A 13414-nucleotide genomic window follows, 5' to 3' on the forward strand; every position below is an offset into this window, starting at 1 on the left:
GGTGTACAATTTGCAGTGGGCATAATTCTCAATGGTTTAAATGGACCTGGAGACTGAATTTCTCTTACTAAGGATAAAAAGTCCAAAAAAATATGGGAAAGAGGGAGGAGTGGAAGGAAGGTATTTTTAAGAGTTGGGGGTTTTTTTCCCACTACCCTACTCTGATTTGATTGGTAATAAATAAAATTAATTTGTCCAGGATGAGTCTGTTTTGCCCATGACAGAGTGCTGAGTATTTAATTTCCCTGTCCTTATCTTAACCCAAGAGTCTTTAATCATATTTTTCTCTCTGTCCAGCTGATGAGGGGGAGTAACAGTGGCTTGGTGGGAACCTGGCATTCAACCAGGATCAGCCCTCCACACTGCTGCTCTGATTAAGCAGGACACAGAGGAAAATACCCCACTTAACTGATGGCAAAATTCTCTGAAATGCCTATTTGAGGATATATGCGGCCACCAAATAAATAATAAATTAACAGAATAAAAATTAGAAGGAAGACCTAGTATAAATAATGGAGTTTATACCAATTAATCTTCAAATTGGATGTTAAAAATGCCAGCCAATATTATCAGATGCTTGCAGGTTCTACTTCAGGTCCTGGGGTCTCGGGTGATGAATACCAGCTCTGGATATTGTAGCTGGGGCAGGAGCTCTTGGACATGTACCTCAAACAGCAGCCACATTGGCAGAGTCATAGGCACACATGCATTGCTTGTAAGGGTCAGAACCTAGAAATCATCAATACACTTCTCAGCAAAACAAACCTAAGGTGTATTGCTTAACAAGAACGTGGTCAGAACAATCATGTTTATTACAGTGCCACGGAGATTATCTGCAACACAATGCATACACTATTCCTTGAACAAGTTGAACAAACTGTTTGAACAAGCCTAGAGTTTTTTACCAGAATCACAGGGGATGAAAAATTCAAAAGATTTTACTTGACCTTGTTAGAGTTAAATTAATTCAAAAGGTGACAAGCCTGCTTTGTTGATGTGAGTTCTCCTGAAAGCAAGTAAAAGCAGAGGAAGGAAAATCTCCCTCAAGGTCAATAGAAATAATCAGAAGATGATTCAGAGCAGGACTCTAAATTTAGGTGCTCAAAAATGTTTATTGAAAAAGCCACTTTTTGTTTTTCAGATAAAGTTAGGTTATATGGCTCACTCCACCAGGCACCTTGCTGAGTAACCAGTGGGTTTAAGTTTCCTAAGTTTTATTAGGGTTTAAGTTTCTAAGACAGGAAAGCATAAAACTCCAATCCCTTTCCAAGTGTTACACTCAGATCTCAGATTTGGATTTTGTTACATTACAGCATTTCAGAGGGCCCACAAAAGTGGTTTAGTAGTATAATTAATAAGAAGGAAAGAAGAAGTCTGTATCTTACTGCACCTAGACTGACTGATTCAGGTTTCCTACACTAGCCTTCCATAGTACAGTGATTCAAGGACATCTATCTTAAATGTATTTTACTGAGAGACTTTCCAAATACCAGTTTCAATAATCTTATCATTGATATCTTGAATTACATCAGCTCACATCTAGGAGGCACAATCAGCATTACAGTATTCATAGGCTAACTTAAGGCTTTTTGTGGTGCCAAATAGGCAAGACATAAAAGCGTTAATTAGCTACTAAAATATTACTTAGAAATAGTGAAAAGCAAAGAAATTATAAGAATACAAAAAAAAGGAATGCACACTGCAAAACTGTCTCCAGAAAATAGAGGAAGAAGAAAATGGGAAAACAGGTAGAGGGGGAGCCAGTGTATGGCTCATCTTGTTAGCATCCATAGCACACAGAATCTGTATCCCTATTTAAAACAAACCTTTTTGGCCCCTCATGGGTAATTCTGGCTTGTCCACTCAGAGAAGATGATAGGTGAACTGAAAATTATATTTCAATAGAATCTTATCACTTAAGTGCTTCAACAACATTGCAATTAAACACTGCAATTAAAACTTCAGAAGATAACACATCACTGAAACAAGAAACTTTTGTAGCACCAAACCCATGTTTTCTTTGCTTATTAGGTGGCTATTTAAAATAACAAAAAATTCAGTAAACACTCAATACAGCAAAATTAAATACAGAAAAAAAATATGTTGCATTTTATGTAATAATGACCTATTTCTGTTTTGATTACAGGAGAGTTGCTCATTAGTCTTAGTGATATGGGTGAGATAAGGGAGGTACCATGGGTCTGGGGAGGAAATAACAGGCCCTTCAAGGCAGCTGGATCAGCATTGTTCAGGTAAATACTTTCTGTCTACCAGCATCCTGCCCTCCTGCCTTTCCAGAGCCACCAGTGCTCTGCACTCACCACTCGTTACATCACAACCTCAGAAAAATGGAAGAATTCTGTCTCTTACATGTTTGTATTGTCCATTTTGGATGGAGAATGATATTCTAGCAAGAGCACATCTGTTTCTTGCCAGCTTTCCACTCTCAGGTTTCCTGGGGTATAAAGCCACACAGTTTATCAGCTGTCAGAACTTCTGCATTAACTTCATTCCAAATGGGCATTTCTTTTGTGTCCGCATACATGTGATGATGAACTTTCAGAACCTGAAGAGAAGGAACAGGGTGAATGTTAGTGACACTAATTTCACCATTTTCACATAGTAGGAATTTTGGACTTTTTCCTGAACTGGATCTCTGACTGAATCCCTGCACTCAGCCAACAGTTTATATTCATTTACTCTTGTCTCTGTGCTAGTTTAGTCCCAAATTTCCATTAAGCCTAAGGATAGGAAAGAAGAGTCCCAGTATGAAATAGCTGTATTCTGCACTAAATTCTAATAGAAAGTGTTAAATGGAGAAGAAAATCTATGCAGCTGCCAACAGTTAGTAGCAGAAATAGGCAAGCATTATGTATTAGAATTATTTGTCTAGTGTTTTGGCAAGAATTCCATTATGTCTGTCTAGAAGCCTAATTAAAACATCCTGCTTCTCCTTCCAGAACAAAGTATTACTTAGTCTATCTGTCAAATTGAATGTTCATTACTTCATGCCAGGATTAACTGTCCTCTGGGACATGCAAACAACACATAAAATGTAGAATTTGCTTGCAACGTTTGAGCTTTCTATTGCTCATCATGTGGCTGACCGAGTGCCCTCAGCAGAGTGTCATTACCCTGCAGCCTCAGGCAAAGGCAACATGAAGAATTTTTTATGCAAGAGCTGTGGCAGTTTCTTTACAATGAGAGATGGAAAACATGCTACACAGGCAGGCAGGTACCTTGCCCTTTCCATTCCCTGCAATTCCAACCACAAACACTGAGGGACACACTGCTGGCTGCTCCTCTAGCTGAGCATCCTACCATGCAGGAGGGACACACAGTGAGCACCTTTCCTCTCCTGCTGTAGTTCTTATCACAGAGATAATTATTCACAAGATTTTTTTCACCCTCCACATTCTTATTCCCTTTAATAGGAAAAAATAAGCTTGTACTTTCTTGGCAGATTTGCCTCAGCAAAGCTAATGCTGCATCAAGCAGCACAGTCTCTCAGAAAACGATAAGAGAGTTAGTGGAATGGAGTTAAAGCAGTTGCCTCAGCAAGTGAGGACAAATCCTGTTCTGCCAGACTGCCACACAGTCCAGCAGGACTGTGAAAACCCAAGGACACAGAACAGTTATCACAATTTTGCCATTGCTTTAGCAGAGCGGATTCCGCAATCTGTTGTACAGCTGTAACTCAGAAAAATACAAAGTCAGTCTCCTGTATGAGTCACAGAATAGAAATAGTTTGGCTGTTTGTGGATTTTTGTTTTGGTGAAGAATATTCTGTCTGATTTTCCAAAGCCTAACAGGAACATTTTCATGATGCTTAGTGTTTGTTTTCTGATTTACCCAGTTGTCAGGAAACAAAACACTCTGTAGAAGGCTGATTGTAAAGTTCACATTACCCCAAGGCATACCTTTTAGTTTTTCACCCTTCTGTCAGCATAATGGAACAAGAGAGAGAAGACCACAAAATCTTTTATAAATCTTCTGATCAGTCACATTCAACCAGCCTTATTTCCAACATACCCCAATAAAGGTGAGGTGTGTGCTGTCACACACAGCAGATGTGGATGTTCATTGAAGAAAGGTGGGAATGTATGCACTTTTTATTTGGTCTGTGTACTAACCAGTGTTTCTACATTTCACTTTTTCATCCTGTCTTTAAATTATTAATTAAATTATTATTATTATTAAATTATTATGAATTAATTATAATTATTATTATTAAGTTCATTATTAATAAAAAAAATTAGTGCTTAAATTTAGCTTATGGGCAACTAATTCTTGTGAGTATACATGCATACATTTAATGTGTATAACACAACATGCATTATATAAATAAAAATATATAAATAAATATATAAATAAAATGAAATATATAAATGAAGGTCAGAGCACAAAAAAGTCACATGTAGTCATGTACATTCCAAATACACACCTTCTTATTTATGCTTTTTTTTCCCCTTGCTCTTCTACCTGACTAGAAATATCTGACCAACAATGAATTTGCTGCCAAATACAAATTTTTCTTACTGTGCACAAACATTTATGTCACTCTAGATTGCCACTGTACACAGCTTTTCTGAACAGGACACATGTTTCCATATGGACATATTTATCATACTGAGGAACATTACTGCCACGATGAAATGCCTTTGAAATACTGACTCACTGAGAGACAATTTATCAGTGCTTTAATACACTCAAAAATAATCTTCCTGTCTAATACAACTAACCCACTGGCAATTATTTTGATCAAAAATCTTAAGGGGGATAATTAAAGACAACAAATTCTTTTACTTTGAGAATAAAGTTCTCTTCTGGCTGCAAGTACAGCTCCAGGGTAGATTGTTTAACCATCTGCTCAAACTGTAGGTTCCTCGTCCTCAGAACATCCAGAGCTGGAAACAGGTCACTGATCAGGCTTGTGAAAATTGGGATATCATCTGTCACTATTTTATGCAAATTGAACTCTTAAGGCTCATATAAGCACATGGAAAAGGAGGGTAAACAATGTATCACAGAAGTATGAAATAATTTTTTTTTAGGATTCTGTTTTTATTCAAAGGCAAAACACCAGAAATATATCTTACCCAATCTTCAGGTCTGTTCTTGTCTCCTTGTTTCAGGGACCCTGCAATTACCAAAACTGACTTGATAGCATGAAGTCCCCAGTCATAACAGCTCTACAAAAACATTTTAACTAGTCATGTTAGCACATGAAATAAAGCTAAATGGCAATGTTTGTGAAGGAAACAATTTTACACAGAGTGAAACAAGACATTTTTATTCACTTACAGTCTTTCAGTGGCTTTCAGTCAGCCTTAGAGATCGACTAAAAAATATGAAAGGCTAAAATATAGATATATCTGCATATCCATTTAATTTTCAGTGTTCCAGAATTTGTTTCCCTATTCTTAACTGGCTACCAACTGGGTAAACTTTGAAAACATATTCAGCAGCTACACCTAGGAGATCAATACAAATATAGTCTATTAGTATTATCGATTTCCCACCCCCTCAAAAAAAAGAAAGACATTGCTCCCCTGCAAAAAAACCAAACAAACCAAAAAATCCAAAACAAAAACAGAACTGGAAGCAAATTCACAACTTAAAATATACCATTTTAAGTTGTCAGATGCCATGCCTCTATCCTCTACCATGACAGTGGTAACTCTGTAAGTGTGAATCAAATGCACTAAATACATCACAAAGAATAACTTTAAAAAAGTAATTTTCAAACTGAAGAAAACTCAATTTTCAAACTCAAGTTCATTATCAGTAATAAAAAAAAAAAATTCTGAAGTAATAAAGATGCCAGTTATCTGTACTGAAAAAGAGTCTCCACATTTTAGAAATGGTACATCTGGGCAAAGAAATTAAACAGAGTTGATAATGAAACCAGGAAATTTAGGAATAAATTGTGTTTAATAAGATTTTGTTTAGATTTAGGCAAGTTTTTTTTTTGTTTTTTTTGTTTCCAAAATTTGTTGTTTTTCTGTCTGAAAGGGTGTTAAAGAGCACGATATGCATCTCAACAGCAGCCTGGTGTGTGGCTTTTCCAGTGCACAAGGACTTTATTTGCCATGGTATGGCAGGACCAGGAGTCCCTTCACAACAAGGAAAGCCCTGAAAACCCTTCTGCAGCAGTTTCCCTAGGCTAGGATCCTTGTGCCCCAAAGGTATATTTTGAGTTCTGGAAGTCCCAACACTGGAGCAATACTCTCAGAACTGCTGTATATTTTGTGCAGAAACCCAGAATTTTTTCTCAGAGATACTTGATTTCTCCCATTTCCATTGAAAGCAAACCAAATGAGAATTAAAAAGTAAACAAAGAAGAACATTCTAGATTTTGCTTCAAACATTAATGTTAATATTATTATTGTAACTATAATTAATAATGAAGTGGCAAGCAATGTTATAAATTACTTTTCTCCATTCAGAACACGCCTCTGGGACAAAGTAATCATTAGACTCAAGGAATCCTTGTTCTAGTGAAGCAAACAGTATTAATTATCTTTAGATATGCATGGTTTAATTTCATCTCTAGAAAATTGCAAGAATGTGTCAGGAAATCTTCAGGATATTTAGACATAATTTCAAAATTATGCAGGCAGGAAAATCAAGTTGTTTCTTATTTCATAAAGGCTCTGCCTGCTATTTGAGTTTATGGCTAAAGGTTGAAGGGTTCTTCAAGTTTTTATTCCATTGATAAAAATTAATATTAGGAATATCTTGTGAAAAATTATACAGCTGGAGATGATCAAAACAACATACATACATGGAAGAGATCATAGAGTTTCTAGGGTTTGCATTTTTAAGGTAATATTTCTGAACACAGGTTCTTTCTATTATAATAATTAAATTATTTGGAAATGCTTTTCCACCCCCTTTTTTTCAAACAGTTGCCACTGTTTTTACTGGGGAAAGTTTAAAGATATCTTCATTCAATTACAATATGCTATTTTTCAAAGTAATTTCTATTCTGTTATTTTCTTCTCCAAAAGATAGGTATTTACATGGGTGTCACACAGCAGCACAATGTAGTCGGTCATCCCAGGTATGAAGTGGTGGTGTACTGTTATTTAATACAAAATTAACACATTACAAATATCCAAAGGTAAGAAGAAAGGGCACTTTTTTCCAAATTCATGTCTGACAATTTATTAAGGATGGACATGTGATTTAAAGTGTCTTTAAAAATACAAGAAAGACAATATGCATAAGTCCCTCCTATTATACAATAATATGCTATTATACAATTCAGCTGCACTGTTATGGAGGAGTGTGTGTTAATGGATATGTATCAAACCCAGAAGCCCAAAGAACCTTCAGCTGTTTAGGGAGCAGCTCCCTGCAGAGGGGTCATGAGGTGATGAACTTCCTGGCTAACAGACAGGTGTCAATAAACCCTTCAGCAGCCAACATCATTTCAGAGACCAGCTCAGTGTCAGGGACAACCTGACACAGCTTCTAGGGCAGCAAGAAAAAAAACAACCATAATCCAAATACACAGATGAGTATATAAACATGGTAAGAATAAGTCAGCTAAATCAAATATCTGATGTGTGCAAACATTTTTAAGAACAGAGCTCAAGAGAGTCACAATTAAGAGTGTCAATCAAAGCTGACAAGAACCCCAGTTCAAAGCAAAATGAGCTAATTAGGCACTGTTGATTGTTAGTATTCCATAACATTGCTGCACAAAAGAGACATCTGAGAAACACAGGCAGGTACTGCCCAAACTCAGAGCAGGCACAGGCTGCAGTGGTGTCACTTGCCACCCATCACAGGGGCACAGCCAGCAGCTGCACAGGCTCTGCAAGTCAAGTGCAACACAACCATTGCTAAAAATGCCATCCTTTTTAAAAGCACTTCGATTTTTCTGGGAGAGCTTTAGTGTTTTATTTGAAGGCTTGGTTGCATTTAGAGGTTTCACTGTTGTTTTTGTTTGTTTTTTTTTTTAAATATAACTGCTCAAACTTTTAGAACAAAACCCCAGAAACTTTAATGACACAAATGAAAAAAAAAATCTCATTAAATCTCATTTCTAAAGGAACACAAAATCAAAATGTCATTGCTAAACAATTTCACAATTTCCTCATTAAAAATCTTAAGTTACATACTAGCAAAGAGGGGATCTTGAATTTTGTGTTCATGCCAGTTACAAAACAGTAAATTTGTCCCTTGAAGTTCTTTCTTATTACTGAAAAAACCAAATATTTCTTTTTTCCCCATTCAGAAATACACTGCTGAACCAAATGATCAGTTTTAATTTTGTCATATTTAAGTATGAATGGGCAACCTGGGGTTCTCACGTAGTTTTGTCTGACCTGCACATCCAGGGACAATAGTATTAAATATTCCAACTCTGTTAAATCTGTTAAAAGAAAGATAACACAAAGAAGTGTTAAAAGAAAGATATTACTTACAAAAAAAGAACACCTACTAGACATTATCAAGCAGAGGTATTTCACTGGTAGGCATCAGCTTTTATAATCTGTCTGGCATTGAATTCAGAAGGAAAACACTGGACTATTAGAGCCACAGAGACTGCCTGTGGCTGAAGCATGTCAATAGGAAGAATCATCTTTTGAAACATAAAATAAAGGAGACTAGTAGGAATGCAGAGGATTTGAAAAGGCCAGGAGACAATATTGAGTAAAAAAACCAAGAATGGAGAAAAGCAAACATAGGACAGCGGAAAAACACTTCCCAGAAGTGGAAGGTACTTCCCAGAAGCACTGGAAAGTCCTGGAACCACTGAGACTTGCAAAGTTGAGTCCCTCCAAACTTCTCAACCATAGGATGCTATGATCTCACATGGTAGGACTTGAACCGGTTTCAATAGCAAAACTTAAATTGTAATCTGGTAGGACCAGGATTTACTCACATTTATCCCTACAGTTTGAAGAGAAAGGGGTTTTTTTGGGTAAAACATTACACAGATGATTTTGTGTTACCATCTAGTCTGTCATTTACAAATAGTTTCACAGGAACTTTGGAGGAAGATACTATGGGTTCAGTATTTATAGCCTGCAAAGGACAAAGAAGCAAACTCCTAACATACTCACTTATTTTTCTTCCTAATTTTATCATGGATAGACTTTAGTTGTACTGCCAGTACTGACTAGACTTCTACCAAGAGATGATTGAATTCCTCAAAGCACCCTCAAGCTCCTGTCTGGACCAAGCCTTTATAGATATTCCCTGCAGACTAAAATTAAAAAATTTGGCATCTGTTTCTTGACAGCAACAGTTTTCAATGTAGTTCACAGGAAAAAGAAGCTAAACAACAATCTCCATACTGCTTAACAGAATATCTCACCTCGTCATCCATGTGTTCTGGAGAGCTGAAAATTTTCACTGTCATACCAAGGGCACAGCCTAAATCTTACAAGGTCTCTTTATCTGTGCCAGCTGGTGCTGCAGGAGCACCACTCACTGCTAGGTGGAGAGCCTGGGTTGGGGTAATACAGCACCTTAACATATGAAAAGGGATTGTTCACATTGCAATGAACTTCTACAACATCAGGAGCATTTTTGTAACTCTTATGTTTCATGGATAATTTATTCCAAGTCCACTTTTTCATTATAATTTAATGTCCTAAACCACAAATATATCTCTTCCATATTAATCTAAAATCATGGTACTACATGTACTACTAGGAAAATGCTTATTTTAGAAAAGCAAACTAACTACAACATTTTTTATCAAGAAGGAAGATCCTATCAGTGATCACGTAGGACAGGAAACAGGAGGCTGTAGTTGCTGCTTTGCCTATTTCAAAAACTTGAGCCCCAGAATTTGGTCTCCCAGTTGAGGGTTGTAAGCAGTAAGCAAACAATGATGCCTGAGTGTATCTTTTTGGATCACTTGTTTTAACAAGAAATTCCATATTGGAGCCAAAACATGCCCTGAAGAAAAAAAGTTTCACTGTAGGTGATGTGAAAAAAACAAACAAACCGGTGTAGACTTTCACAAATGAACAAAAAAACTTTGCTGAAAACTCATGATTAAGCTTGGCAAAGATCTGCTCATCATACTTTTCCCTTCAGACTAGAAAATGAATGTATAGATATAGCTTAAGTTATGCAAAAAATATTTCAGTTATGTAAATATAGTGGCCATTAAAATCATACCATTTCTGAAGTACACACACCTACGTGCACATACCTTCTCAAATATGTTGTGTCTTGATAACCTCATAATATACATATGAGGTAAGAAAGAACTCTGAACTTGTTAAGAAGCATTTAACTTTTTATTCACTGAAATAGATAAACCAGGCCCTGTTATTTGTAGCAGTCATTATCTGTCAGTCAAAGATGTAATAACTTGACAAGGGGTATTTCCCAAGTACTCATAAAAGTACTGAAACCAAGCATCACAAATGTTGGCAAAGCAGGGTTTCTGGACATCATCCCATCTCTGACACACTTGTGACAGCCAAGCAAAAGCTCTGGAACTGGAGACCTAAGAGTCATCAAAGAGTCATGGTGCCAGGTAGGAGCTATTCAGGTGGTACAAATGCCACCCATCACAAAGCTGCAGCTGTCATCAGCAGGTCTCACACCTCATTCCTAGACACTCATGACTAATAATTACTACAGTCTGTTATAAAGGATTAGATGCACCTCGAGGCATTTGTGCTTTTATACAGATGCAAGTGTAATAGAAGGTAATTTTAATAGAGCTACTGCAGCAGAACACAAGGCCTCTCCATACAAACAATGCACTCTTTGTAAGGGAACTGACCTTACTTTGACCACAATGAGTTTCATTTTACTCCTCAAGCCTTGTTCCTTCTTATCTGAATGCCACCTTAAAAGGCCATTTTATTTCTGAGGCTCAGGGGGAAAATGAGAATTCTTTCCTATTTCAATTCCAATCCGGTGAAACACTTTGTTCATTCAAACCAACAGCATTAGTTTCACCTGAAGTTAACATAAACACTTTGGTTTAAATAAACATTCAAAATTCCAGTTGTCTGCACTTATACAAGGTCACCACAGGAAAAGGAGATGCTCTGGAGATGCACATGCCTCTGAAAGGAGGGCAAAACACACTGTGAATTACTGAAGGCAGAAGAAACTGTGGATGCAAAATCTGGCAGATTCAAACATGCACCTTCCAGGCTTGAAGGCTTGCTGACACATCTCTGCCATGAACATCTTTGGTGCAATTGGCCATGACTTTTACATGATCACCCGAGGAAAGATCTCTGAGCAGGATGGCAATGAGGAGCATCCAGCTCAGCGACCTGAAAAGATTCATGTGACCCTCTAAAACCAGATGGCTTCCAGTACTGTCTACCATTATTACTACTAGAAATCAGTTCTGCCTACATCATGAACTAATTCACCATAAAAACTGGCTTGTAAGTGAACATTTTTTTTATATTCAACATGAGATGCCAGAAGAAATCCTGGTTTAAGCAGAAATCTGAACCATCTCCAAAACAACAAGAATCCAGGTGAGGACAAATGCTGCAGATGGTCAGCTAAGCAGGGTAGGAGGAATGGATGGATAAGAAGTTGTACATGAAATAGAACTGAAAATTCTGTGGTTATAATCTCCAGAGAGATATGTACCAGACTTTGCCAAATTGTACTAATTGTACAAGAACATTTATTGGTAAACTAAAAACAGCCCTTAGGAAAGGTCATTTCAAAAATAGACAAAGCAATAAGGGGATGACAACAAAATACAAGTGACTATACAGAGTTATGCAATACAAAGTGACCATGGAATTATTCAGGTTTCATATTAATGGGGGGAAAACCCCAATCTCAGCTACTGCATGCAATTCTAAAGAGAAAAATATAAAAATACATAGAAATATCAGTAGAAAGATATAATGCCTTTCCTCTTACAGGGAAAATTTAGACATTTCTGTCAGATGTTCACGACCCCTTTAAAGTCTCTTTCCTATTTTGTATTTCCCTTCAGCAGATATTCTGTGTTGGAAAACAAAACCAAAACTACTGAAAGTTTTCACAAAGAGAAAGACTACTCACAGCAAGAGATATTCAGGAGAAGTTTAAGGTAAAAAAGGGTAAAGCAAAAAATCAAATGGCACGAGGTAAGCTACTGAAATGGGACTAAAATGAAACATAGATGTAAACTGCTTGGTTTGACACAAACAAACCCAATAGTTTTGGCTTCTTTACACAAATATACAGATGTAATATTTGTATACATACTGAATGTTTACTTTGTTCTCAGCACACTGTTGTGGCAGTATCTTCACTTTTAGCTTTTGTCTCAGTTCAGAACAATCCCACAGAGCCCCAGTAATTAAGATGTGATAAAAATGCCCATGAGGTAGCAGAAACTGAAGAAAAAGTCATATTTCTTTTTTCAGTAGGTGCACTGAAAGTATTGTTGAGTATGTTATAGTAATATAATAGTAACAAATAATAATAATATATAATAATATATTATAATATGTATTTTATATAATATATAAAATAATACATTAAATATATAATAGTAATATATTAATATGTTTAACATTTATTATGCAAACTGTATGACTATTTTCACACTGTATTTATTTTCTCTGAATCTAACAAAAAGGAGGTATCCATACCTGTTTCTTGTGGCAATCCTTCAGGGCTGTTGCCAAGCTCTCTTTCAGCCTACTGGATGACATTTCTGCATACAAAACCCATCAGGTTTGCAAAGCACTAAGTTCAACCTGGGCTGGGTGGTCAAAAACTCACTGTTCTCTCTGTCTCTCTTCACAGGCCAGGATGGCTTCCATGGAGCAGAGATGAACTGCATTGTGTATAGTTTCCTCAAAGCACAGCAACCAAGACTTCAGCTTTTGCAGAAAAAAAAATCCCCAACCATGCATAAATTTATGCACATAATATAAATGGTATATTTTGTACTAAAAATAAAGGAAGACCATCTCACTAATCTTCCAAAGGATTTTCTTTACGTCAGCACTTTTTACAAACTTGAAATGAGAGTGGATTTTCCCTCCATTTTCTCTGTCATTGTGCTTTCAGTAGGATTTAGATGAGATATCAGATGCTGGGTTTTTTTACATATCCACTTGACTTAAACACAGACATACTGTCTTAGAGCTACAAACATGAAAGTCGGGAATTTTTGTGTCCACAGCCCAGGCAGTAAAGCACAGACAATACAGTATTTTTTTGTCTCCATGAGCTCAAACATAGCTGTATCTTGGAGCAACTACCTCCAAGAGGCAAGCTGCATACACTTGTGCATTCAGTCTGGGGCCTCCCTGCTGCGACAATCAATCATTAGAACCACAAGCAACATTGATTTTATGCAATGTGAATGCATTCAGCACTGTTCTGAGAACAAAAAGTTATTGTCTCAGAAGTTGCTGATCTGTTCTCCCTGAACTACCACTATCCAGTTAGCACA

The 13414-nt window shown here is 36.7% G+C and overlaps 1 protein-coding gene across 9 annotated transcripts in view; it reads right to left on the bottom strand.

Moving 5' to 3' along the window:
• Positions 1–1092: 1092 nt before the first annotated feature.
• The window catches only part of DNAH11 (dynein axonemal heavy chain 11), a 42317-nt gene continuing 29995 nt past the window's right edge, over positions 1093–13414 (bottom strand). For 6 of the 9 annotated variants that reach the window (XR_015277339.1, XR_015277337.1, XR_015277340.1 and 3 more), the window contains 2 exons: positions 5100–5140; positions 1093–2566 (listed from right to left, as the gene is read on the bottom strand). The gene's annotated coding sequence lies outside the window, so the exon portion shown is untranslated. Of the gene's footprint in view, positions 2567–5099; positions 5141–7143; positions 8387–12213; positions 12345–12602; positions 12837–13414 lie in introns of those variants that run through there. The other 3 variants (XR_015277342.1, XR_015277341.1, XM_086854348.1) reach the window with 2 other exon arrangements.

Source organism: Cyanistes caeruleus, chromosome 1, assembly GCF_971803275.1.
Source record: "Cyanistes caeruleus chromosome 1, bCyaCae1.hap1.1, whole genome shotgun sequence".
Classification (NCBI taxonomy): domain Eukaryota; kingdom Metazoa; phylum Chordata; class Aves; order Passeriformes; family Paridae; genus Cyanistes; species Cyanistes caeruleus.